Below are 25,659 nucleotides of genomic sequence, written 5' to 3' on the forward strand. Positions count from 1 at the left end.
GCAAAATTTTCAGAGCTGGTTGACGCCACGATAGCTGGGAGGCCTTGCGTACCCGGGCAGTGAGGTCCAGGCACACCAAAAATGTGCATGCTGTGGGGAATCTTGCATGCCGAGCATGTAATGATTCGTTTGTCCTCTTTTTCCTGGTCTGCCATACTTGTTATCAAGGAGCGTTCGAGGATCACAACGAATCGGTAAAACTACGAAAATGCCAATAGTGCTTGCGATTGCTGGCTATTGCATACAGTGAATACTAAGAGTATAATGCACGCTTAATATACTAGTGTGATTGCACTTTTACTAGCAGCCAATAATTAAGTATCTATCGAACTTAGGTACGTGTACAGATATAGGTACATGCGGTGAAATTTCGATTACAAAATCGTTGTGCAATGAGGCTGACTGAGTCCCAGTATACACGTTTGTAATTTAGACAGGCCTCACGTAGGATGCCGATGCCTTCCCTCAAGTAAGGGTATAAATTCATTTCATTACACACGGAGCATAAAATAAAATAAGATTAGCACCATAAGTTCCAGGGCTGTGCTCTAGAGGTGCCCGGGTGCCACAGGCGAATAACTTTGGCCTTTGGGCAACTGGAAAAACTTACTTTTTTCAAATAAGCTTAAGTGCTGGGCATACAGGATTTCATTTCCTTTGATCACAGCCTTGATAACCATAGGTGCATGTACATCTATTTTCAATAGCATTCTGTCCAGAAGGGAAGGGAAATACTCCTATTTACTTCATGCAACAGACACAGAGTTATGGTGTAAGTGTTGGCCGCACTGGCCACTACATATTGTAGCTGAATGTTCACAGGCGTTGCATGATGCTATTGATTACTGAGATTCACATCGTGTCTCTGACTTGGTTGGTTCTCACTTGCATTGTGTATAATAAATTCAAAGCCAAGCGACAATTAATTCAAAACATTTGTGAAGGTATACATGTACATGCATGTACCTAGTCTTATTAAGTACATCATGTAACTTCTCTACTTTCTATCAATTCCCTTTAGGAAGTGAGAACTTATATCAAGAGATGACCTTCTTCTGCCATGGCGATCTCTTTATGACCTGGTGGACTTTACATTTCATTCAAAATATGAAGTGGCTGGACTGAAGAAACATCCCATGTAAGTTTTGAGACCTTTTGATGCTTTTCTTGTGCAATTCAAGACAATTTGTGCCCTCGTCCGCTATCACATGATAGAAATCTCAAGCTCATAAACTAATTGTTTAATATAAGACTTTCAACACTTCCTGTGTGTGAAATTTTTATAGAGTGGATTTCCAATACAAGTTAAAGATTTAAGCTCAACTTTTACAAATTTCAATCCCCACATGCATAATATCATGCCACAGGGTTCAGTGGGTAATGAAGTGTGGCTTGGGCCATGACCCAAAAACATTTGATTTTCTTGCCTACAGTATGTTAAATACTATACATGTACATTTTATACTTGATTACACAACTGAAAGTTCAAGCAAAAATATTAAAATTTCTTATTATAATGATAGTAATAAAAGTGAACATTACATGTACTTGGTTAACAACTCACCTGGAGGCCCTTTTAATAGTTAGAATAATAATAATAATGATAATAATAATAATAATAATAATAATTACTAATAATGATAATAATAATAATAATTACTAATAATGATAATAATAATGAAGACGTTGTTTAAGGAGGGTTAACAGTTAATAGCCAAAGTCTAATAAACTTGTGGCCCTCGGAAAATAAAATACAAACATACTGAAAAATGAACAATACTATGAATACAAATATATAATATAACAAAGATGAAAAACCTAAAGTTATGGGAGATGCGAATAGTTGAATAACAATAATATTAGAAACTTCCGTTTAATATAGATATAAATAGATATAAAAGCTAAATCCTAAAATTGTCTAAATGTTGCTGCGCTGCAAAGATCGTTTTAAATAAATGAGTTTTCAAGGACTTATCAGAGTCTGATTTTCTGGTATTTAGAGGCACATTACTCCAAAGTCTTGCTGCTGATACAGCAAAAGAACGTCGTCCTCCAGTCTCACACCTTTACAGTCTGTATTGTTTTAAGTGTTATGTGTATGACACGTGAACAGTAACAAACTTTTTTATTTATTATTTTCTATCATCTACCAGAGAACTTAAAGAGACAGTGAAGCATGTGGTCCGTGTTTCAAGAGTATAAGTTGTACAAAATGTACAGTATACTAGTTATGCAGTGTTTTTTGAAGGGTTTACCATGGAATATCCCATGAGTCACTTGCATTTCCTTGGTTTACACACAAGATTTTTTGGTGAGTTTGTATACCAAGAAGATCATACAAGTGCCAAGTAGGATATTTCATACATGTAGTACAGGTATACCAAAGAACATGTTGCATGTAACTATTATTTTAATACCATGCCATGGGAAATACAGTGGCAAACACAATTAACTCGGCACATGCTGGGAAAGTTAGATGTATTACTGTCGAGTATACAACAACTTTACTCTATTCTGATTGGGTGTATTTTTAAATGGTATGGCACACTGTGTAAATGTACCTATCTACAGAATGTAGCATTTGTACATGTACCATGTTACTATGGGACGATTTTACATGCACACAAACTCTGTCTAATCAACATGTACATTTAGTTAACTGCAAAACTGTTTCAAGAAACAGGGATTTTAAACTACCCTTTAATTGACCCATACTTCAAATATTAAATCAATTACTAGACAGTCTGAGTTTAAGCACTAACATCACTTATTCAAGAGTTTGATTTAGGTTTACAAGAGTGCACTGTCTGCTGAAGACAACCATAAGAATTGCAGGGGATTAGATACAATAGGGTAGCATCCCAGTTCAAGTTGAGAGCGTGTCTGTATAGTGGCAATAGTCCAGTTTTGAGTTAATTGAGACTGCTGAATAAAAAGAGTCATGTGCAACATCATCTGTACAGGTATATGTACTGTGTTAGTCTCTTTGGCTTTGTACACAATTACCTTTAAATCGAAAAGAAAAGATAGAAAAACACCAAAGAGCTACATGTAATAATAAACAATAAAGAAATACTGTAAGGATGGGATTGACACAAATTTCAAACGACGAACTTGAGAAATTTAAGTGATTTTAGTGTAACTTTTCAATGTGCAAACCGTGATGTAGATCCTTTAATCTGAAGTGAATTATCCACAAAATACCTGCACCAACGTGATGAAGTGTAAGATGAAATAACAGACAGAGTTGCTCTTAGTTCATGCTCTCACGCATATTTGCAAATATTTCACTTCAGATGGAGACAACTGTACAGATGCATTAAGCAGTAATTATTGCTCATGTGTTATTAGGCAGCCTTGGTTAACTTGAAACTGGAGTATTTTCCCAGGTGCACTGCATATTACCAAAACTGGAGTGAAATCGTAGTGTTGGAAGGTCACTCAACTCCTCTTATGTACTGGATCAGAAAAACATTGAACCTGGCTGTCTTATTTTCAGGTATTTTTCTGAAGACTCCACCCAGGAGATGCTTGATGAGTGGTGGCCGTTAATGTGTCCTTATGATGTTACATTCAGCAAAGCAATGTTTTATTTTTCCCTGTTTTTGCCAACAACACTCTCGCCTGCAAAGCACGACTAAGGGTTCAAGTAGGTAGTAATTTGTTTATTGATCATAAATGCAGTCATCAGGGGTTTCATTGAGGGCCAAGCACTGCACAAATTGACTGGCTGTGAGGATGATTTTGCTCACCTGGTTTGACAATCTGGGTAAAGACTTACCGGTAGTTTTTTCATAGAGAAGTTCAATTCAAAAAGATCCACCTGTGAGAACAAAACCCCTGAGTTGTGCAACTTGAACTTTATTCATTTTCCAGTTTTTGCTTGTTTGTGTACAACATGGAACTGTTGTTCGTTTAAAGTGCTTGATGGAAGTAGTAATATTGGTATTGTTAGCTTGAACTGTAATTTCAAATTCTGTGATCAATATGACTGCATGTACTGTAGACTACATGTACAAGACAAATTTTGTTCACCATGTTTGTTGTGTATTTTATAATGGCTCAGATATCCAATGACCATTAAACCAGTTAAAACTGCGGAAGTACAAAAATTTTAAATGTACATTATCCAATGTTGCAGTTATGATAGCTAGCTACATATTCATGAACTTGCACACATCTCTATAATAGTAAAATTAATGGTAATCAGGGTTGTTACGAAGTTTTCAGTTAGGTGGCTTTATTTCATGGCATAGGAGACTGAAGAACTGGAAGAATAACCAAGCAGACTAGTCAGCTGAGGTCATAATGTAGATAATGACTTTGTCGCAGCTGCCTTCTTAAAAAAACCTTGCCGTGGGTACTTCTCGCGTTCAAGCTTATTGTGAACAGCTGTTGGTCATAGGACTTTCAGTATAGCTAGAGACTTGTTACAGTTCATGTACAGCACATGACATACCTATTAATATTTCATCCAGTGGTTGGTCAGAGCATTACACCTTTCTAGCAAAGTGCTTTTCTGTTGCATAAAATCACAAAATACCTACTTTGCATGTACATGTACGGTACTATGTATATTGTACAGTCATGTAGTTATCAAGGCTTTCATTTAGTTTTGAGTCACCTGTAACTTTAATTTGTGTTCCTCACCTGTATCAAACTTGTTACTTTGTGGTTGAATTTTATCAACAACAGGCAATTTCACCTGTAGCATCAAGGCAAAATCTAGCATACTCAGCTAGAACTGTTAGTACAATGAACAGAACATGGATCTTGGAGGGAAATGTCCTGTCATTGCATTCGAAACTCATTACATGGCTTTGTGATTGCTATCCTCCAGGTTGTGGTTTGACAAGCTGTTAGCCATTTGGCAGTCATGTACCAACAGCCCAAGATGGGAAGAGGTATGAGCCATGAGCTACGTGTACATGTCAGCAGAAATTTTAGCGAAGGTTCCTACTATTTCATGTACATCAAGTTGAACCTTGCTCTCAATAACCAAGCAGTGCTAGTCCTTGTCATAAGTCAAGGCTGCAGCCATAAAAAACTATGACTGTGGCAATCTCTGGACATGAAAAAATAAAGACCTAGGCAATGTGCATGGTTAAATTCTCTTCCTAGGTACAGTATTTAGGGTGTTTATGATGACTATAAACAACAATAACAAAAAAAATGACTGAAGCAGGTGCCTTGGTTTACCTGTTACTAGCTACGGGCCCTGTAAGTCTACTTTTTCTGCTATTTCACGAGGTGGTGAAAAACAACTTTCAAAGTTCTTCTTGTATGTTTATTGGCTTTGCAGTTTCTTTCTGGGTCAGATTGTGAGTGGAAAATCAAATTGTACTGTCTAGTCTTGTAATTGGACACCCTGTAAAAGGTTTAATTTGATTAATACAAAGAATTTACAGTTCTGTATTTATTGAAAAGAAATCAAAACAAAAACACCACTCAACAATAACGGCAGTGGCAATAGCGGCATCCTCAACGTAAATTATACATTGGATCTATGATGCCTCATAAGCTTTGTTGGAAATGATGTTTGTTACAGACCCTTAGAAAGTTTTGTTACACTGTATATCTCCTTTTCCCACTTCTTGCCCCCAGGATTTCGCACAACCATTTTTTTTCTCACAGTTTTCTTTTGCTTCACACATGACGCACTAAGCGAAAGAGGTACTAGCTACATTGTACAGTAGTTCATGTTTAGTGTATGGGCTCCCTTGTAGCTACAAGTACATGTAAGTTTGTGGCCATGCATCTTTTTGCCAGCTTGGCGAAAATTTTTCTGAGATGTTTTGAAAGAATTATCTCCTCTACCATTAATTTTAGAAATGTAATTAATTTTATCGTCACTTTTCCAGGACTGCTTTAAGTTGTTTGCCAGGCTTGCGAAAGATAACATTGGATTTGTTGATTGGAGTCCATACCTTGCAACTGTGAGTAATACACTGTAAATTTACCCATAAATCTAGTTTACCCAATTATTTCATGAAACCCCATGGAACCATCACTAAACTGCAGGTGTTCCTGTTTTACGATCTTCAGGTATTTACATGGATTTTAAGGAATTTTCATCCTCCTGTTGGTGGCAATACTCCTATTAGCAGCCTCAAAGATTATTCAAGCATAATTAGCTCATTTGTTATCTGGATTATCAATTCAATGGTAGGCCTGTAATGTTGCTGTTTTTTTTACGTGTAGGTAACAGATAATTAAATACAGTGGAACCACATTGATCCGGTCACCAACGGGCCTCAAAAGTCTGGCCGTATTAACGGGGTGGCCATCTTAAAGGGGTTCTTTAAATAAGAGAATGACTGACTGAACCTTTGTTCAGGCCAGAATAAAGTGGCCTTCTCACACACCACTGGTAGCCATGCCAAGCCGAACCACACAGCCTGACCTTTATTAACATGAGAACATAATAGTCTTACAATGACACAAAAAAGTGGCTAGAGAATAATTTCACCTCAACTTAACACATTCTACAAGTACTTCACGGGTGGGTGGGTGGGGCATGTCAGGCAATGGCGGATGGCAAAACAAAAACTGAAACCTTACACAAGCCACGTGACCTGAAACCCCCCACACACCTGTACCCAGACTCCCAGCCGTGTGTGAGAAAAATGTTTTCTGCTTCTTTCATTCCTCAGGCAACGGAAAACCACAGGTAATAACGGGGTGGCCATAAGGTGGGGTTTCACTGTACAGTCACGTAACATGGCTTGAAAAGATCTTAAATTCCTCCTTGCTGCTGAGACAAGTAGCTCTCAAATTTTGCTTGCCCTGGTCAAGTCTTACTTTACTGACTTTGTTTTGAATTAGTCAGCAGACGACTTGCATGGGCCCTTGCCCATTGGGCAAGTGAGAATGAAAAGTAACTTGCCCAGCAGCAAAACCTACTTGTCCCAGACAACCAGGTGACCTTTTTTTCGAGCCCTGAAATGAGGATTTTTGAAAGTCAGTGTTAACTTTACATCAAATGAATACGGGGTCTAGCGAGCATTATTTTTTGAGACTGTCACAGTACTTGTACATTTGACTATACACGTTTACTATACATGCTTTTTAGAATTTACTGCTGTACCTGTTAGCAGTAATTTTTTAAATATTCTGTAATTTCATTGAACTGCTTTTCAGAGTAGCTCCAGTTCAACTCAAGAACATCTCTGCAAATTGTTCAAAGCATTGGAATCTTTTTACCATCCTTTGAATAATGGACATTATTCAGTGAGTACCTACTTGTACAGTGTATAGTCAGAATGAAACTGCATTTTACTTTAGCATCAGGGTTGCCATGGTCAGGGAAAAGTCGGAAAATTAGATAACTTTTATTCAAGGTCAGGGAAAAGTCAGGGAGTTTTGTATCAGGTCAGGGAGTTTCTAAATCCCTGTTCAAAGTCAGTGAAAAGTCGGGGAATTTTATCTTAAGGTTGCAACAGATTATTTTATTGGATGTTTTTGTATAGACAAGGCAATTTTGTGTGAAAAATTATCTGATAAGTCAGGGATACATGTATTTTTTTGTTCTGGTGGGTGGCAACCCTGTACCTGTAGTATGGTTATTGAAGGTCATGGGCTCCTGAAGTTATATACTATTTCAATTGAATTAAGGTGTACATGTACAAAGCTTCTATTGATCCCAGACGTCTGTTGAAATGGCTTTGTCTCAGGTTGTTGCACTCACTGTTGATTTTAGCCGCAGATTAAACAAAAAGATGTGATGACAACCTACTTGGCTACAGTTTGTAGTACAGCTGTGGCAAATCCCTCAAAAGTACGCATGTAGCAAGTTTGAGGCAAATCTTATTCATGGGATGGATTTTGCATCGTTCCAACTCTTCTTTGTAACATAAGTGGAAAACTCAACAAACTTGTAAACAGACTGTGAAGCACCTTCCCTGATGGCAGGAGACTTGCTCATCACATGATCATGAAATTCATTATCACATGACCACTTTTTTGAGTCCGTGGAGCAATAGTATTTACAGTTTCACCTCTCATAAGCTGTTACAGGCTTTTGAAACCAGTTCAAAAATTTGATACTGGTTTGGAGAATTTTGTACCAATTCAGAACCATGGGCAAAAATTGAACTACACGGTAGATATCCATGTGTATACATGCACATTGTAGACCTCTGTGCATGTAAATCATGATAATTGTAGTGGTCTGTATTGCAAAATCAGACTGCTAACAGTTGTAGGGAGCCAATCAGAATGCATTTATGTATGGACATATATGTGTGATGTTCATCACTATTTCTTCTTCTCAGTCACAGGGTAAGCTCCAGAGGTTTCTTTACAACTTGCCCAAAGAGATGATCAAGAGGCTTCACAGGTACATGTAATGAAACATGAATTGAGATAATTAATTGATTATATTAATTATATTTTACTGTGGGCAGAATAATTAATTTCATACCTGAATGATAACAAAGAACATGTACAAACATGTATACAGTGGAAGAAAGGTGTCTGTCTTCCCTATAATATTGTTAGTAAGAGTATGTGTACACCATCAGAGAATTTTGAAGTTCTTGTAGCAACTGGAGAACTTCTTTTACATGTGTGTGTACAAGCCCTACAAAAAGCCTTTTTAAACCTGTCCAAACTCATGGCTTATTGGAATTTTATGGTCAGATATCACACTACACGTACTTCTTTGCACATAATTTACATGTTGATGATTTAGTGGACATGACTGTAATTTTTTCTTGCTACAGCGGCATGTATATGATAGTTTTACTTACATGTAACTATGTTAAACTTACATGTACCACCTTAAATTGTTTTCTTTTTTCATGAGAGAGATTTCCAAGGAATTCTTGGGAGACCCCCATTCCAGAAGAATCCAAGCTGAAGGATGATGACCTGACGGCATTTGTAGAGTGCCTCAAGCCTGCCGTCATGCTAGCGGTGTTTAACAAGAATGGAAGCTTTGATGCTGCTGGGGCACTGCAAAATCTGGCTCTGATCAAACCAAACATAGTCCTTCCAACTCTATTAGACAAGTAAGGTTTAGTTGGCCAAAATGTAATATTTTAGTACATTATTTTACAGTAATCAGTTTTGTGCTTATCCCATATTTAAGCCTCCCCTGGACCTTCCTAAAATGGGCAACGGTGAACCCCTCGAAAAATATGATCAATTTGTGGACAAAGCATTTCATACCTCTCCTTAAAAAACAGTCAATGAATTCATGAAGATTGCTTAGGATTGTTTTGCCTTAATGCTGTTTTAATCAAGGAGGTTGACAAGCCACACATGTAGACATGACATTAGAAATTCAGTCAAGTAAATTCTATCTTTAACATCCGCCTGTACAGACCCCTTTTTTCTGTAAGTAACATACTGTAAGTTGGTTGTATGTAATGTGTAGATTGTAATGCGTAGATACATACTCCATAGACTTTTTTTGTTTTGTTTTAAGTGTAAGTTTAATTGCAATTGTTGTAATTGTTCGAGCAAATTTTTTAAAAAATCCTTCTGTACAGAACAATAACATCAGAGTGTGTACATTCTTGTCAAAGGTTATATGTGGCTTTGGGTACCCTGACAGAACCTCATCAGTTGACTGCCACTTTAAACTGTGTGACGTCTGTAGCCAGGGCACTTGTCAGGCCAGATGAGTCATACCCTGCTGGCTGCAGCCATGCTCTACCATTGTTACAGCTGGTGCTTCCTGGAATCGACCCTAATGACTTCAGAAAGGCTTTGGTGAGTGCAGATGTCTGAAATAATTGAGATCAGCAGGTCAAGCTTGTGGTTTGTGCGAGGAAGGATATTGCTTATCACTAACTGGGAAACATACTGACAAGTTTACTTTGTGCAAGGCTTCTTGAATCCGCTAAGGACCATCTCTAACAGTAACTCGTTTCTGTTGGGTTAAATCATGTTATTTTTCAGTCTTTCACCATGAGGGTTACAGGTCTGTCTCACTCTTGTTTGCCTCAATCCCTATCATCTTAAACTTAAACAATGTAGGACTCACTGTGGGAAAATGCTATTAAACTCCCATTAAAACACTGCACTGTAGAAAAGAAATTTCTCTTTAATCTGTGTTAAAGATTGAATCCTTCAGTGATGGTGTTCACCCAGCCCACTACATGTACATATGTACCTTCATCAATTTTCAGTTTCACTTGAAAGTTCTAGGTACAGAATGTAGTTGTAGTAGTCTTCTGCCTTCTCTACTCTATTATGCTTGTTCATGTGGTGAATTTGATGGCTTTAAGTAAGTGCGCTTTGTATTTCAGTGCAGCACTAGTAAACATGCACTGTACACATACTTACTAATGATGCTCACTTGATTATTTTTGTAGGGAACGTTTATGTTCATTTCCACCGTTGTTTGTCTGGTGCCTGTTGTGGACTGTTCAGAGGCTGTGGGAGTTGTAGAAATGACAGAGGTTACAGTAACGTTTTGTGTGTTCTTTGTTGCTTACATTAATTTTATTACAATTACATGTATGCTACAAGTTGCAGTTTTCTCCTACATGTTTCCATATCAACATATTATGAAATTCTTCTTAACATTTTGCAGGATGAGAAAGAGTTGTGTCTTAAAACGGCTCAGTTCGAAGACTTTGTGCTACAATTTATGGACAGGTAAATTCTTAAACTGATGACATTAGACTTACTTTAGACTTCTCATTTTGTGTAAGATATTTAGGTTTCTTTGTAGAACATTCCAAGAAACAATGTTTACATATTTATACTTCATATAGCTGATCATCTTGTAATGGACAACTTCTATGGACAGCCTTTGTCACGGCCTAAACTACCCCCACATACAAACACTACATACTGTTGCAACAGGAGCAGGCGCCTCTGCTAAATGTATAGTGGAAGCCTGTTAGTCTGTATTAACACGGTGGTGGTGTTAAAGGAGTTCAGTAAAAAGAAAATGACTGACTGAGCTCTTTTTCAGGCCAGAACAAAGTGGCCGTATTAACGAGCTGGCCGTATTAACAAGCTGGCCGTATTAACAAGCTGGCCATATTAACGAGCTGGCCGTATTAACGAGCTGGCCGTATTAACGAGCTGGCCGTATTAACGAGCTGGCCGTATTAACGAGCTGGCCGTATTAACGAACTGGCCGTATTAACGAGCTGGCCGTATTAACGAGCTGGCCGTATTAACGAGCTGGCCGTATTAACGAGCTGGCCGTATTAACGAGCTGGCCGTATTAACGAGCTGGCCGTATTAACGAGCTGGCCGTATTAACGAGCTGGCCGTATTAACGAGCTGGCCGTATTAACGAGCTGGCCGTATTAACGAGCTGGCCGTATTAACGAGCTGGCCGTATTAACGAGCTGGCCGTATTAACGAGCTGGCCGTATTAACGAGCTGGCCGTATTAACGAGCTGGCCGTATTAACGAGCTGGCCGTATTAACGAGCTGGCCGTATTAACGAGCTGGCCGTATTAACGAGCTGGCCGTATTAACGAACTGGCCGTATTAACGAACTGGCCGTATGAACGAGCTGGCCGTATCAACGAGCTGGCCGTATCAACGAGCTGGCCGTATTAACGAACTGGCCGTATTAACGAGCTGACCGTATTAACAAACTGGCCGTATTAACGAGCTGGTCGTATTAACGAGCTGGCCGTATTAACGAACTGGCCGTATTAACGAGCTGGCCGTATTAACGAGCTGGCCGTATTAACGAGCTGGCCGTATTAACGAACTGGCCGTATTAACGAGCTGGCCGTATTAACGAGCTGGCCGTATTAACGAGCTGGCTGTATTAACGAACTGGCCGTATTAACGAGCTGGCCGTATTAACGAGGTGCCTGTAGGGCGGGGTTCCACAATACAACAAGTGTCCAATTCCCAAGAGTGTTCATTTATGGGAGGTTTTTTAAAACTTCGTAAGATAAAAGTGCATTAAAATGTACTTTTATCTTGCCAACACTTATCGGATTTTTAAAAGGCACAGTGGTGCATCTATCCCATGGTTAGTTTAACAGACTTCTGATTGAGAGCGTTGAAAGCTTCTCTATCGCGACTGTTTGGGCACAAATTCGAATGCTGTGCACTACATCTTACCACCCACATTAAATAGTTTAATGCTCCAACCCTTATCCAATACTAGTTAAATAGCTCTTTGTGAACCCAGGTGACAAATACTCCCAGTCGCTTCATGCTACGGAAACCGGAGATAAGCACCGGCCTGAAGAAGCAACTTGGTCCGTATACAGAATTTACTACTAACATCCAGTATAGGGTTCTGTTGGAGTAATTTTTGCATAGTCGTAATCATGAAGTAAATCCTTAGTGACAACAATCACGATGTTTGCCTCAACTGCATTTTGTTAAACTATATCTGGGGCTGTTGTAATTTTTTTTTTGGTTCCGTTTCACAGATGTTTTGCAATGATTGACAACTCATCGTTTGAGAACACGTCAGAGCTAGACAGTGCCACGATGAAAGCTGACCAGCGTCACTCCTTGGAGGGCATGATGGGAATGGGCTTGGCCCCAACATTTCACGCTATTCTGATGCTGAAAATGAACGATTTATTCCATAAACGCAACAAAATTTATAACAATATTCATCTGCTCTTCGACCCGAACGTCGAGCTCACGTTTTTTCGTTTACAACATGTCATCACTCGGACCTAGTCTCCACTCGGTAAATAGGCAACGCGCCTTACACAAAATGAACACAAAATTTCAGTTCGGAACATCCTCCCGCCCGATGCAGGGAGTGCATCACTACATGTAACTCGTCAACCAAGTTCAATAGAGTTCAACTAAAATGTTCAACAAGGTCTCATAAAGTTCAATTAAGTTCAGCAGCTAAGTCAGCATCAGAGCTTTCAAACAGGTGTAACCGCTGTACTGGACGACGGGTAAGACTTCCAGATGAGGTCCGCAGGGTAACGGACCGGACAAGACCGTCACGGCCTGTGTGGGTGTCTTCCACTCGTGCACGTGACCACTGACCCCGAGCTACGCGATCCTCACTTACTAGGACCAAGTCACCTTTGCAGATTTCACGACCAATCTTGTACCATTTCTTGAGAGGTGTCAGGGATTTTAGATACTCTGCATGCCAACGCTTCCAAAATCCATTTACAAGCTTCTGGTGATACTGAAAACGTTTGGTGAGGGCTCTTGAGGTCTGTTCTGAAACATGAGTGTCTTTAGTCGGACACGCTTGAAGATTCCTGCCAATCAAAATCTGTGCAGGGGTAATCACACTGTAGTCATCAGGGTCTGCACCAAGGTAAGTAAGAGGACGACTGTTCAGCTGTGCTTCAATTTCAGCTAAAATAGTAGTTAACTGCTCGGCATCCAACATTGCTTTGGCAAATAGTTTCTTCAGTGGCGTCTTGACACTCTTTACAAGACGTTCATAAAAGCCACCCCACCATGGGGCTTTTTCCACAATGAACTTCCACTGAATCTTCTTTTCAGACAAAGCACTTTGGGTCTGGTCTGATTCCAATACTCTCCAACATCGCTGTAGCTCCTTGTTAGCAGCCTTAAAAGTTTTTGCATTATCTGACCAAATAATGCTGCACATTCCTCTTCTTGCAATCATCCGTCTAAGAGCAAGGAGAAATCGCTCAGTTGTCATATCACATACCAACTCCAAGTGTATTGCACGGGTAACTGCACATGTAAATAAACAGATATAGACTTTTTCACCACTGTCTTTCAAATACAAAGGACCAGCAAAGTCTAGACCCACGTTAGTGAACGGTGGTGCAGGCTTAATTCTGTCTTCAGGAAGTGGTGCCATCTGCTGACCAAAGGGTTTTGTTTGGTAATGGCGACAAATTAGACAGTTCCTTAGTGTCTGACGGACGGTTGATCGTCCCTTGATCACCCAAAATCTCTGTCGCAAAAGTGACAAAGTGTGTTCAACTCCAGCATGTAGTTCACGGCTGTGAATATCATCAATTAACAACTTAACAACAGGATGGTTAGAAGGCAGGATAATAGGATGTTTCTCCTCTTCTGGCAACAGTGACTTGTGAATTCTTCCTCCAACACGAAGAAAATGACTAGTCGGACACATAAACGGGTTTAAATTGGCAAGGTTGCTGTCCTTCACTGGACCATGCTGTTTACATGACGCAATTTCTTCAGGAAAACCTGCTTCTTGTACATGAGATATCAACCATTCTTCTGCATTTTGTATCTCTAAACCAGTTAAAGGGCTGTCAATTCTTTCCTCTTCTTTCACTCTTGAGTTGCTAACGAATCTTCTGATCCAAGCAACAGTTCTTAGCAAGCGACTATACTTGCTGAATCTTGTGAAGTCAATAAACGGCTCTTTGGGTTGCACAACACAACTGACACTAGCTTTACTCTTCCTCTCTGGGTTAACAATTTCACTGGAGGGTTTTGACCTTAAATCCTCGGGCCAATCTTTTTCGGACTCTTGCAACCAAGAGGGTCCTTTCCACCACAAATGACTCTCTCGTAACTGACTTGCAGATAAACCTCGGGTAGGTAGATCAGCTGGGTTCTGCGGTCCTGGACAATACCTCCAAACACTGGGATCCAGCAACGACTGAATTTCAATAACACGATTAGCAACAAATGGTTTCCACTGTGAGGCTGCTCCTCTAATCCAGTGTAACGTTGAAGAATTGTCTGTCCAACAAACAATGCAGCTAATGGGACAATCTATTGCACCTTTGACATAGGTGCAAAGTCTAGCAGTAATTACAGCAGCCATCAACTCTAAGCGCGGTAGGGTAATCTTCCTTATAGGAGCCACTCGGGTCTTGGACATCACAAGACTGGTAGATACCCTTCCATCTTCACAAACAACTCTCAGATAAACTGCAGAGGCATAAGCAACTTCTGACGCATCACCAAATGCGTGTAGCTCTACTTTGGGGTTCTGACCTAATGGCAAATCAGTGTAACATCTAGAAATTTGAAGGTGTCCAAGTTCAGAAATCTCTTGAACCCACTGATTCCATTTCGATGAGACTTCCATGGGAATTTCCTCATCCCATCCAACACCCTTGGTCCACAAGCTTTGAAGAATTAATTTTGACCTCACTGAAAAGGGTGCGATTAGACCAATCGGATCAAATATCTTTGCTGCTAAAGACGCCACCTTTCTTTTAGTGTACACTGTCTTTGATCTCGACTTAACAATGTCCACATCAATTGTAAAGACAAGGTTGTCAGTAAGTGTATTCCACTTTAATCCTAATGCTTTTGTGATTGGATGTGCTTCTGCTAGATCACTTTCCAGGCTGACAAGACTAACTGCTGCTCTGTCCCTCTCTGGTATGGCCTCCATAAGCTCAGATGAATTGCTTGACCATTTTGTCAAATTAAAGGCAGCTTTCTGCATAAGCTCAGTAGCACTTCGCTGTAATTTCAGCGTTTCCTGCACATTGTCTCTCCCTGAAGCAAAGTCATCAACATAAGTGTTCCTCAAGATTTCATTTGATGCAACAGGGAATGTTTCTTTACACCTTTTCACATGCTCTTGAATAGTGCCAATGGCAAGAAACGGACTGGAAACAACTCCAAATGTGACCCTTGTCATTCTGTAAATCTTAGGCGTGGCCTTGGGGTCCAAATCTCTCCACAGATACCGGTGTGAATCTCTGTCTTCTTCTTTTAACCGAATCTGCAAGAACATCTTCTCTATGTCACCCATGATACCAACATAATTCTTTCGAAAACGCAGAAGAATTCCAACCATATCTGGCTGTAATGCTGGGCCTGGCTCTAAGCAGCTGTTCAGAGAGACACCATTGCTATCTTTCGCTGATGCATCAAACACAACTCTTGTCTTGGTTGTCTGCTTGTCTTCCCTGATGATCGCATGATGAGGGAGATAGAACACCAGATGCCCATCTGTTGGTGTAATTTCATCACAAGGTACTTCTTCAGCAACACCGTTCTCAACATACTTGTTAATCGCTTCTCTGTACGATGCAGCTTTCACTGGCTCATGGAGCAGCTTCTTTTCTAGATTGTACAACCTACTTTCCGCTTGCCGGTAATTATCTTTCAATGAAATGCAATCTTCCTTCCATGGTAAGGATACTTCATAGCGACCATCATTGTATGTTAGTGTCTCTTTAAACTTCTTCAAGACCACATCTTCTGCATGAGTAGTAGAAATTGAACTTTCAGCAAGTCTGACACCAATGGACTCCAAATCCCAGAACTTTTGAAGTGTTTCATTCAATTGTTCTTCAACACTAATTTGAACATTCATAGACACAGTGCATTCTTGGCCATGACCACCTGTTGGCCCACAGAAGACCCAACCCAAAGTTGTGCGAACTGCAACTGGCTCACGGGAACCCCCTCTTACAATGTCTCTTGTCACAAAGGAATAATAGAAATCCAAGCCAATAAGCACATCAATCTCTTGTTCCTCTCTAGGGAATTCTTCAGGAAATGCTATGTTTCGAAGGTGACACCATCTTGTTGGATGAATATCCACAGCTTCAGCTGGCCGGCATATTACTGGTGTAGTAAGTGCCTCAATACATTGAGGCTGTCCAGATTTGTCAATAGGTGTCACAGTAAACGCAGTTCTCTTCCGCAAAGTGCTCTTGGTGGCCTCTCCACCAAATCCAGAAACAGCAATTTTGACACTCTTCCCATCAAGACCAAGCTCATCAATTACACTCTGCCGAACAAACGACGTTTGAGAACCAGGATCAAAGAAACATCTCACAACTTTTGAACACCCATTTGATCCACACAAAATAGCTGGTATGGTCTGCAGGATCACTTTTCCACCTGAGCTCACTGCTACAGAATTTGCCACAACTGAGGACGGCAAAGCAGGACCTGACGACGAGGGTAGTAATTCCGGGGCTGATTCCACCTTGACTTCTTCCAAGGGAGGACGAGCTGAATCCTGATGCAGGAGACTGTGATGTCTACCTTGGCAATGCTTGCATGGAGGTTTCTGGCACACTTCGGCTCTATGACCAGGTTCAAGGCATCGGAAACACAGGCCTTTAGACGTTGCTTTTCTGAATCTTTCTTTCACAGGTAATGACAGAAAAGTGACACATGACTTCAAACCATGGTTTTTGTAGCAAATGACACACTTGCCCTCTTGCGTTGCCGCACATAATGCAGAGGTGGATAATTTTTGTGACCAGTTAAACTTGAAACAGTTTTCACGATTTCCAAGATTTTCCTTTGCCGGAGCATTGGAATCAAGAGAAGGAGGCTGTGAAGACTCTTTAGCTCTTATCAATTGCTCCAAGAAAGTAAACAGTATTTTCACTTCCACACAGTCCTGTTTAGCTTTCTCCTCATTAAGCTCCAATTCCCATTTTTCCACAACTTTTTTTGGCAGCTTGTCAACTATTAGAGGCACAAGAACTGGAGCCAAAGTTTCAGAATTAAACTTTTCACCAAAGGACTCAACAGAGCGAACGTGACCTATCACTTCATCGTAGAATTTACGCATGGAGGTTGCATCATCAGAGCTCAAACGTGGCAAATGGATCAAGGATCTTACATGTGCATCAAGTATTAACCTTGCATGCCCGAATCTTTCCTTCAAGATTTCCAAAACTGGCTTGTAATTCGCTTGTACCACTGCAAAACCTTTCACCGCTTCAGCAGCCGAACCCTTTAGCGATCTCATCAAGTACTCTAATTTTTGGACATCTGCCAACGACGGATTGTCAACCACTGAAACTTTTATCGACTGATAATAGGGTTGCCAGCTCAAAACATTTCCGTCAAAGGTTGGTAGATTAATCTTGGGTAGCTTAACTTGTACTTGAGAGGACGACTGGGATACGGGTGGATTGCTTCCTAACGATTGTGCTTCGGGAACTTGTTTACTTGCCAAATAACTTGTCATTTTGGCCATGCTTTCAATTACACGCGCTTCGTATTCATTATGGTTCTCACATTCCGCCTCGATCTCTTCATCCTCTAACATTGTGCACATCGTGGCTTGCACTTCCTGCAAGTCACTCCACTTACTTGCGACATTATCTTTCAACACTTGAACTCGTGCATAATTATCTTGTTGTGACAGGGCTTCGTCGATTAACTTCAACGTGTCTGTGACAGATTTTCTCAGGAATTTTCTCTTTTTCTTGATAGCTTCTAAATCTTTCGACATTTTGAAAGACCACAAATTTTACTAACCTCATATAATCGCAACAATTACAGGTCTGCACATTCACAGAAGTTCCTCTCGTTCAAAGTGCTGACGCAATACACATGTGGTTTGTTTGGCGCCAAATCGCCGATATGCGAAAACCAACTTCTTCGCAGTAATAAACGGATCCAACTCTCCTTTTGCTTGACCAATCGTCGAAACTGTTTCTCCAAATCCAATATCCGGCTCGAAGGACCATGAAAATGAACGATTTATTCCATAAACGCAACAAAATTTATAACAATATTCATCTGCTCTTCGACCCGAACGTCGAGCTCACGTTTTTTCGTTTACAACATGTCATCACTCGGACCTAGTCTCCACTTGGTAAATAGGCAACGCGCCTTACACAAAATGAACACAAAATTTCAGTTCGGAACAGATGCAAAGCTCTCCCAAGATTCTCTAGGTAAAGTTCTTTTGTACAACTACAATAACTAGCGTTATAATTTTCAGCTAATTTTGTTTCCAAAGAAATTCCGTTAGCCATAATATGAAATATGGGCAAGCCTGTTTAGGTGTTCAAAAATTTTCCTGAATAACTACTCTCGATCCACTGCGTTACTGAACTAGCTTGCTCGGTACGTATTACAAAATATTGGTCTTGTTCCCTTTGTGCAAGTTTACACCTCGCCTGTGGTATTTCCCAATACGGACCTCAGTTCAGTGAATATATTTACTCACTGTACAAACATTGATTCGTTTTTTTTTGTCAGTGTGCTCTTGATCAGCTGTTTGCGTTTTGTATCAACAAAGTACTTGAAACAAAGGTTGCAGGAAAGATGGCATCATACATGTGCTGGGCGGCTGCAAGGGTGAGTTTAAAAAAAATACCAGCTGCCTGCTTTATCAAGTGTCATGGTATTTACATGTAGCACTGCTGTGCTGGGGAGACTGAATAGAGAAACAAATACTGTAAGTAGAACTGATCAATATCCCAACTGGTTGGAGGCCGCTGACGACATGTAGTTGGCTATTTACAAGATGTGTAGGAGTTGAACTAGGGACCACGCAACACAAATCCGTCAATCGACAGGGAGAGGGATTTGAACCCCAGACCTCCGGAATGCAAATCTAGTGCCCTAACCACTAGGCCACGCCGCCTCTTTATTTGGTTTAGAGTCTATTTCAGAAAGAAATTGCTGGGTTCAATTTAACCTTTGTATTTACGGCGCTGATGGTTATTGTGAACTGGAGAAAATTGAGAGGAAATTATTATTGTATCCACAATGTGTGAGCGTATTTTAGACTGGAATGCAAGACATCTTCCCATTAAAAAACCAAAGTAATGACTGTGGCAAATCTCGTGGGACACTAACAATCCAATGAACCAATCAAAACTCAGCAAATTCATGCAGTCGACCCAGAGAGCGGGAAAACGTGTGCATGACGAATGGTTTTGGTTTTCTGATTGGCTGACAAAGTAGCGCGAGATTTTAAGCCAATCATGTGACACTCAAGTGACAAGTTAATGCCTGTACTTGTAAGGAATGTGTCTTCTGCATTACAGACTCTTTAATTAATGTGCGTGTTAAATCACGTTTGCTGTATGGGAAATCTTGTGTTTTCCTTTTCTTCATTTTTTATGTTTTATTTTATTCAGACAAATGCAACAGCTACTCTGAAGAAGTTTGTACCTCGCTGTTGTTCTGTAATTGGACACCTAACCTCTGGTAAGGTACTGAACTCATCTGAGGTACTGTGTACGTGTATATATTCTGTCAAGAGGATTGTGTAATACTATAAGTCGGGTCCCTACAAGTCTTAACTGCCCAATGCACACAAAGAGAAACCGCAGACATTTTCCTTAGAATAACTGTTGAATGGATAGTTCAGCTTGGAAACTGTGGCCTAAATTTTTCAACTTCCTCTTTCGTAATCTATTAATCTTTCTCAATCATGACCACTGTTCGGTGTTTTTTAAGTCTTTGGTCCCCTTGATTTAAATTTTTTTGTGTGTGCATCACACACTATAAATTACCTATGATGTTGCGGCATAGCTCTGTAACTTAATTCTGAGGCAGATCAGATACAGTACGCTCAGAGATAAGCAGACCAAAATTCGATTTGAAAACGTTTTCTTAAACGCGTTCAGAACGCGTGTCTTACGCGCGCTCGCACCCAGATAAGCCTGCGTTACAGACAGAAATTTACCTGTAGACAGCGGTATGAACCCAGATGCGCTGAGGCAAATTTCACGCAACTATTAGACGTCCTGAATAGCTGGCTCATCCTACCAAACCAGCTTATTAAGTTACGATTTGTGAGCCCGACTGCGTCTCGGGTTTGAATAACTGCCTCGATTTCTCCTAACCCCCTCGTGTTTAAATGAGGCTATGTAGACATGGAAAAAAGTCCTCTTTTTTAAGGTGGCCGAACACAGTTTTCGCGCGCGCTTTTGCTAATGCAATTCAGCGCGCGCACGAGGATTGCAAAAAACAGACATGCCTTCAATAGAGCGATCATTTTATTTACTCAACACCCGCAGTATCTGTGCTATTTTTTTCTGTAATTAAACGCAACGTATTGATGGCTTTAGTCTTTTATTATTAAGATATGTTAGAAAAGGTAAAGATGCAAAGAACCCAGCAATTCTCAGTTTTTTCTTTCTTATCGAAAGAACCCAGTTAAATGCTGCGCATGCGTTGTAAGTCAAAAAATTGCGATTGAATGAAAATTGCACTCTCGGAAATACGCCTATTTCTCGAGAACCACTCATTAGAATTTCACGAAATTTGGCACGAAAATACTTTAGGAAATAAGTAACTGGAGTATTGAAAATAACTGAACTTTAACAAAAGAAATTCTAGATATTCCAGTAAACCTTCAGCAAGGGATAATTAAAGATCTCTCTGTTAAATTATCAGCAAAATGGTGTTAACTTGTGAGAATCGTTACAAACTTGTGGCATGCAAATTATAAAGAAAATCTAATGACTAGATTTTCTGCAAATGAACAAAACGATTTTAAAGGCCTGTTTATATTTAATTCATGTTGCCATGGCAACGGCTCATACGTCAGCTTAACCATCAAAAAACCAAAGTTTGTGTTGTTAACTTGCTTGCTGCCATTTTTGACGACCGAGGGATCAAAGGTTTTAGAGAAAAGGAGAATGAAACACAGGTATCAAAAACTGTGTTCAGTCACCTTAAAACAAAATTTGAGTCAAATCGTGTCGGCAAATTATATCATGTAAATCACTCTGGCCCCTAGTATGCGGTACCATAATTTTCTTGTATATGCAAGTGCTTTAAATTATTCATTGTAGTTGAAACTGGAGGATGTTCTTGTTGCATGAGTTAGATAACATGACCACCATGATCTTTTCGTAGTAGGCAAGTTTGAGGACAACGATGTCCAATTAAGTGTAAAATCAGCGGAGCACAAGCTGCATATTGTTAACATTATTTTCAATATTTTCTTTCAGTGGAAGGGGTTGCAGAAGAAGAGGAAGTTGATGGTCAGCTTTTATGGAATCTTCAGACTTTATCAGTGGTTCGTATGTACCGTTTTCATATTTTCTCTCTTCGCAGATATTTTGAGTGTTCGTACAATAGCCCGGGTAACTGAAGGAATAATTGTTTGATAGCCCAAAAACATACACATGTTATAATATCTCAAGACAAGAGAGATTTTTATGACATGACAAACCGAATTATCTGTAGGTAATGATTTCTTTTTCTCTGTAAAAAAAGAAGCATTACGTTCGGAAACGGCGGCAATGTTGGGGTAGCAAACCAATCCTGTGGGAGTTGAACTCTTTCCTTATGTAAGCACTTTCTATTTCTATTCCAATAAATGTGTATACTGCTGGCCACGTGAAAACGTTGTATTAGCTGTTACTAGTAGTTATTATTATGGTGTTTTAATGTGTTCTCAACACTAAGCTCTAAACACACGTGGTTTCCGTTGTAGCCATTATTTGCCGGGTTGCCATGCGAACGCAGAGGCAAGTCTTCATGTAATCTTCATGTAATAACCCATATAATCGAACCTAGGGGTTGCAAAGAAGACAATCGTAGTACTTATAACCAAAACTCTGATGTTCAGCAAGTCTCTCCCTACAATTACAAAATCTATGTTCAAAGCAATGATCGTGTCTTATTCTCGCCACTTGTGAAAATCTGCCTTCATGATCAATGCCATTGGAAAATGCAAGTTTGTAAAACCCAACACTTCCATCATTGTATTCGAACACTGGCTTTGTGTGTCACACTACAATGCGAACCATTGGAACTTACAGTGCACTCGCGAGAAACGAGAAAAGTCTCGAATGAGACGAGAGTAGTCATATACGCTCATTGGGGCAGTAGCCAATCAGCGTGCAGGGATCATACCACGTGACCACTATTTTCCCATACATTCTCTTAAATTGTAAAATCCAAGATGGCGATATTCGCGAAAACTGGCGCATGCGCAGATGGGACAACCTGAAATCGAGGTTGTGACGCGCATGTCCAAATAAGGCGATAGCCAATCCCTGAAATCGAGGTTGTCACGTGCATGAAATCGAGGTTCGGATGGGAATAAAAAGGTTTGCGTGAGTGTCGAGTGAGTATTGTTGTTTTGAGCTAGGCGACTAGAAGATGTCTTCAGAGGAGAGCGAGACGAAGGTGAATAGTGTTTCTGAAGAGGAGAAGATAGAAGAACTTGCCGTGAGGGTGATGGATGCTGTTCATGACGGTATTCTTGGAAAGATAATGAAATGCGCCGTTTCTCACGCCATGGATGTCCTCCTGAAGAAAGAGGTGACGAAGCTGGCGGATGAGGTGATGAGGTTCAGAAAAATGCTGTCTGAGAAGATGCTTGCTGACCAGTCCATCTCGTTTAAAGACCCTGTGTGTTTGGAGAAGTTGCCGGGGGGATTTGAGGACGGATGGGAAGCGTGGAAGAGCAGTTGGGACAACAGAGACGAGTCAAACAAATTGTAAAAACACCAGAATCAGAGTGAAAAAACATTTTTATTCATGCCTGTAACTAATAAAGATCCTTTAACGAGAGAATGTACATGGTTTGTTGCGTGATTTTTTCGTCGGGGTGGGGTTCGTCCAAACGGATTTTACAGGCCAGGGGTCTCTAAAAAGAAAAAAGAAAAAATTTAATGCCCCGACCAGGAATCGAACCTGGGTCTTTGAGGCCACAACTCAACGTCTTAACCATTAGACCATCGAAGCGCTTACCTGTTTAGGACTTGGTTTTGGGATTGTCATCGGGAGGCAGTCCGAAATTCACGGCTTTGCAATGAGGGCAGAGTCTTTCGGAGGGTTTCAACCGCTCAGTGTGGAGGGCTTTACAGGTTCCGTGAAAGAATTGGTCGCAACAGGGTGTCAGGAAGTAGTCTCTGATACTGTGTTTGAAAGTGTATCCTTCCTTGCACCATAGACATTGAGGGTTAGGAAATCGAGACATGGAGTCTGAAAATAGAACAAAAACAACTTTTTATTGGTCATTCCACTTATTACAGGGTGGGACGTGTGCACGGTCCTATTGACCGGCGCCCTCTTTTTCTTCGGGATATCAATCAATAAACGATTTGACGTGATTGACACGTGACAGGGCCTGGGTGTAACCGTTTCCCAGGAAGACGGGTTTGTAACAGTTGGTTTCACTAATGTAGTACATCCCGTAGATGGCCCCGCAAGAGGTGGCGTAGACGCACCCTAGTCCCCATTCTTTTCTGAGTGGTCCCGTGATCGCACGTACGAATTTGGTGTGGGTTCCATTTCTGCTTAGTTCTAGGATCGGTAGGCGGCAGCAGGGTCTCAGCTGTTTGCATACGTGGCAGTGAAGGGGTTGTTCCATAGCTAAAAATGAAGCAGTTGACGGTAAGTGTTTCGGACCCAGTCTATATGAATCACCAAATCATTGGTGTCGTCCTCATCAAGGACCCCCAACTTCTCTTCCAGCCCCAAAAGATCTAGTTGGTCCAGGGCCACCTCGATAAAACCTAAAAGTTGTTCTAAGTCCCTGTACAAAGGGGTCTCTTCTTCGTCCTTCATCCACTCTCTCACCCGCTTTTCCCAGGTAGTCAACTCTATGTTACACTTCTCTAATACTTCCATACTCACTTGGTACCTTGAGGAGCCACAGCAACGAGAGTATCCACAGTCTTCTGTAATGGGCGCTCATACAAGTTGAAAATAACTCAGAGTGAAAAGTGAACGGTCCAACTCGCTTATTTTATACACACGGTATAATGGTGTCCAGTCTCCTACCGTGAGTGGGTGTGGTAGGGGGATACCCCCCTATCCCCTGGGTCTGAGGTAACACGTGACTTGGTCTCGATCTGTGATTGGTTGGACGGATCTTCATAAGGCGAATCCGCGCCGCCCCCAATCTTCACTCTGAGTTTTAAACTTGTATTGAGCGTCAATATGGCCTTGAGGGAGAGATACCTGCAGAACAATTTCAGACCGAGAAAGCCTGAAACTACGTATGAGGAAGCCATTGATCAAATGCAGGCACCCTAGACCCGATTTTATGAGGACATGAACTTTCCCATCCGGGATTTGTTGGTGGGCCGACGATGGCTGACGCAGCTCAAAGATTCCAGTCAGCTCGAGGTGATGCTTCACCAGATTTTATTTTTCATGGACGAGCAGAGGGAGAACTGGACCCGAAGTATGTACCAGTACCATAGAATCGAGAAGTGTTTCGGGAGAACTTTATTCAACTCGATCCGTACTATATATAAGAACCTTGTATGGGACCTTCAGGTGAAGCCGCCCGTGGACCGTATTACGTATCACCGACTGATGCTGTGTTACGGGTTTGAACCCTTTCAGTCCACTTGGACTAAGAGACAGAAGAAGACAGCGAGACGCCATGTCCTCACAATTGACTTTTATTATAGTACTTTCAACCATTGTGATCAAGTAACGATGCGAGCCATGATCGACGCGGAGGACAAATTACCCAACGTGTAAATAGTGTGAAATAAAAATCAGAGTGTGTTTTTACAAAAAACTGTGTCTGTCTTTTTCTTAGTTTGGGTCCTGTCCATTGATCAGTATGGCTTCGGCGACTCCTCGTGGGTATTCGTCGATCCATTGAAAGAACTTGCAGGTATGCTTGGGACACTTGAGATAGAGCCTGTCTGGGTTGGACTGGGAGTGGGTGGTGGCTAAGACCAGGGACTTGCTGCATAGACATCGGAAACGAGCCGGGTCGATGTTCCTGTAGCAGGGGTGGGTCTGTTCTTCGACGCATCTCAGGTAAGTGCCCACCTCTTTGACGCCACAGGTCACATAACACTTGGTGTAGAATCTGGAAGAGGGGCATCGGTAATATTCCCAGGTACCACCGTCTGGGGTTCGCACGCTTCCGTATGTCAGGGGTACCATGCAACGTGGGCAGATGGAATCTTGGGGTTTCAGTTGGTTCAGGAACTGATCGGGGTCGAATTCCTCCAACACTTGGACTTCGGTGAATTCTCCTCGGTCATCCACTTCAGGTGATACTTCTACGAGGTCGTCTTTCTTTAATTTGTCGAGTCCCATGGCTTCCAGGACTTGCATGGTTCG

At 40.9% G+C, this 25,659-nt stretch overlaps 1 protein-coding gene, 1 long non-coding RNA gene, 1 other non-coding gene and 1 pseudogene across 4 annotated transcripts in view; 2 read left to right on the forward strand and 2 right to left on the reverse strand.

Moving 5' to 3' along the window:
• Positions 1–3,017, forward strand: part of LOC145470705 (uncharacterized) — a 102,215-nt gene extending 99,198 nt beyond the window's left edge. The window contains exon 12 of the mRNA XM_081454521.1: positions 1,715–3,017. The gene's annotated coding sequence lies outside the window, so the exon portion shown is untranslated. The remainder of the gene's footprint in view (positions 1–1,714) is intronic.
• Positions 1–25,659, reverse strand: part of LOC145470734 (uncharacterized) — a 258,742-nt gene that overhangs the window by 149,768 nt on the left and 83,315 nt on the right. The window lies entirely within an intron of this gene.
• LOC145470709 (proteasome activator complex subunit 4-like) overlaps positions 168–25,659 on the forward strand; it is a 67,288-nt pseudogene continuing 41,796 nt past the window's right edge. The window contains exons 1-13 of the transcript XR_014042525.1: positions 168–194; positions 5,862–6,165; positions 7,141–7,230; positions 8,274–8,344; positions 8,811–9,011; positions 9,531–9,717; positions 10,323–10,409; positions 10,544–10,608; positions 12,369–12,503; positions 18,518–18,545; positions 18,853–18,951; positions 19,740–19,809; positions 21,564–21,631. The product of XR_014042525.1 is annotated as a proteasome activator complex subunit 4-like (transcript). The remainder of the gene's footprint in view (positions 195–5,861; positions 6,166–7,140; positions 7,231–8,273; positions 8,345–8,810; positions 9,012–9,530; positions 9,718–10,322; positions 10,410–10,543; positions 10,609–12,368; positions 12,504–18,517; positions 18,546–18,852; positions 18,952–19,739; positions 19,810–21,563; positions 21,632–25,659) is intronic.
• Positions 23,239–23,310, reverse strand: Trnah-gug (transfer RNA histidin (anticodon GUG)). The gene has a single exon. It is a non-coding gene; the product is annotated as a tRNA-His (tRNA).

Source organism: Orbicella franksi, chromosome 15 (genome assembly GCF_964199315.1).
Source record: "Orbicella franksi chromosome 15, jaOrbFran1.1, whole genome shotgun sequence".
Classification (NCBI taxonomy): Eukaryota; Metazoa; Cnidaria; class Anthozoa; order Scleractinia; family Merulinidae; genus Orbicella; species Orbicella franksi.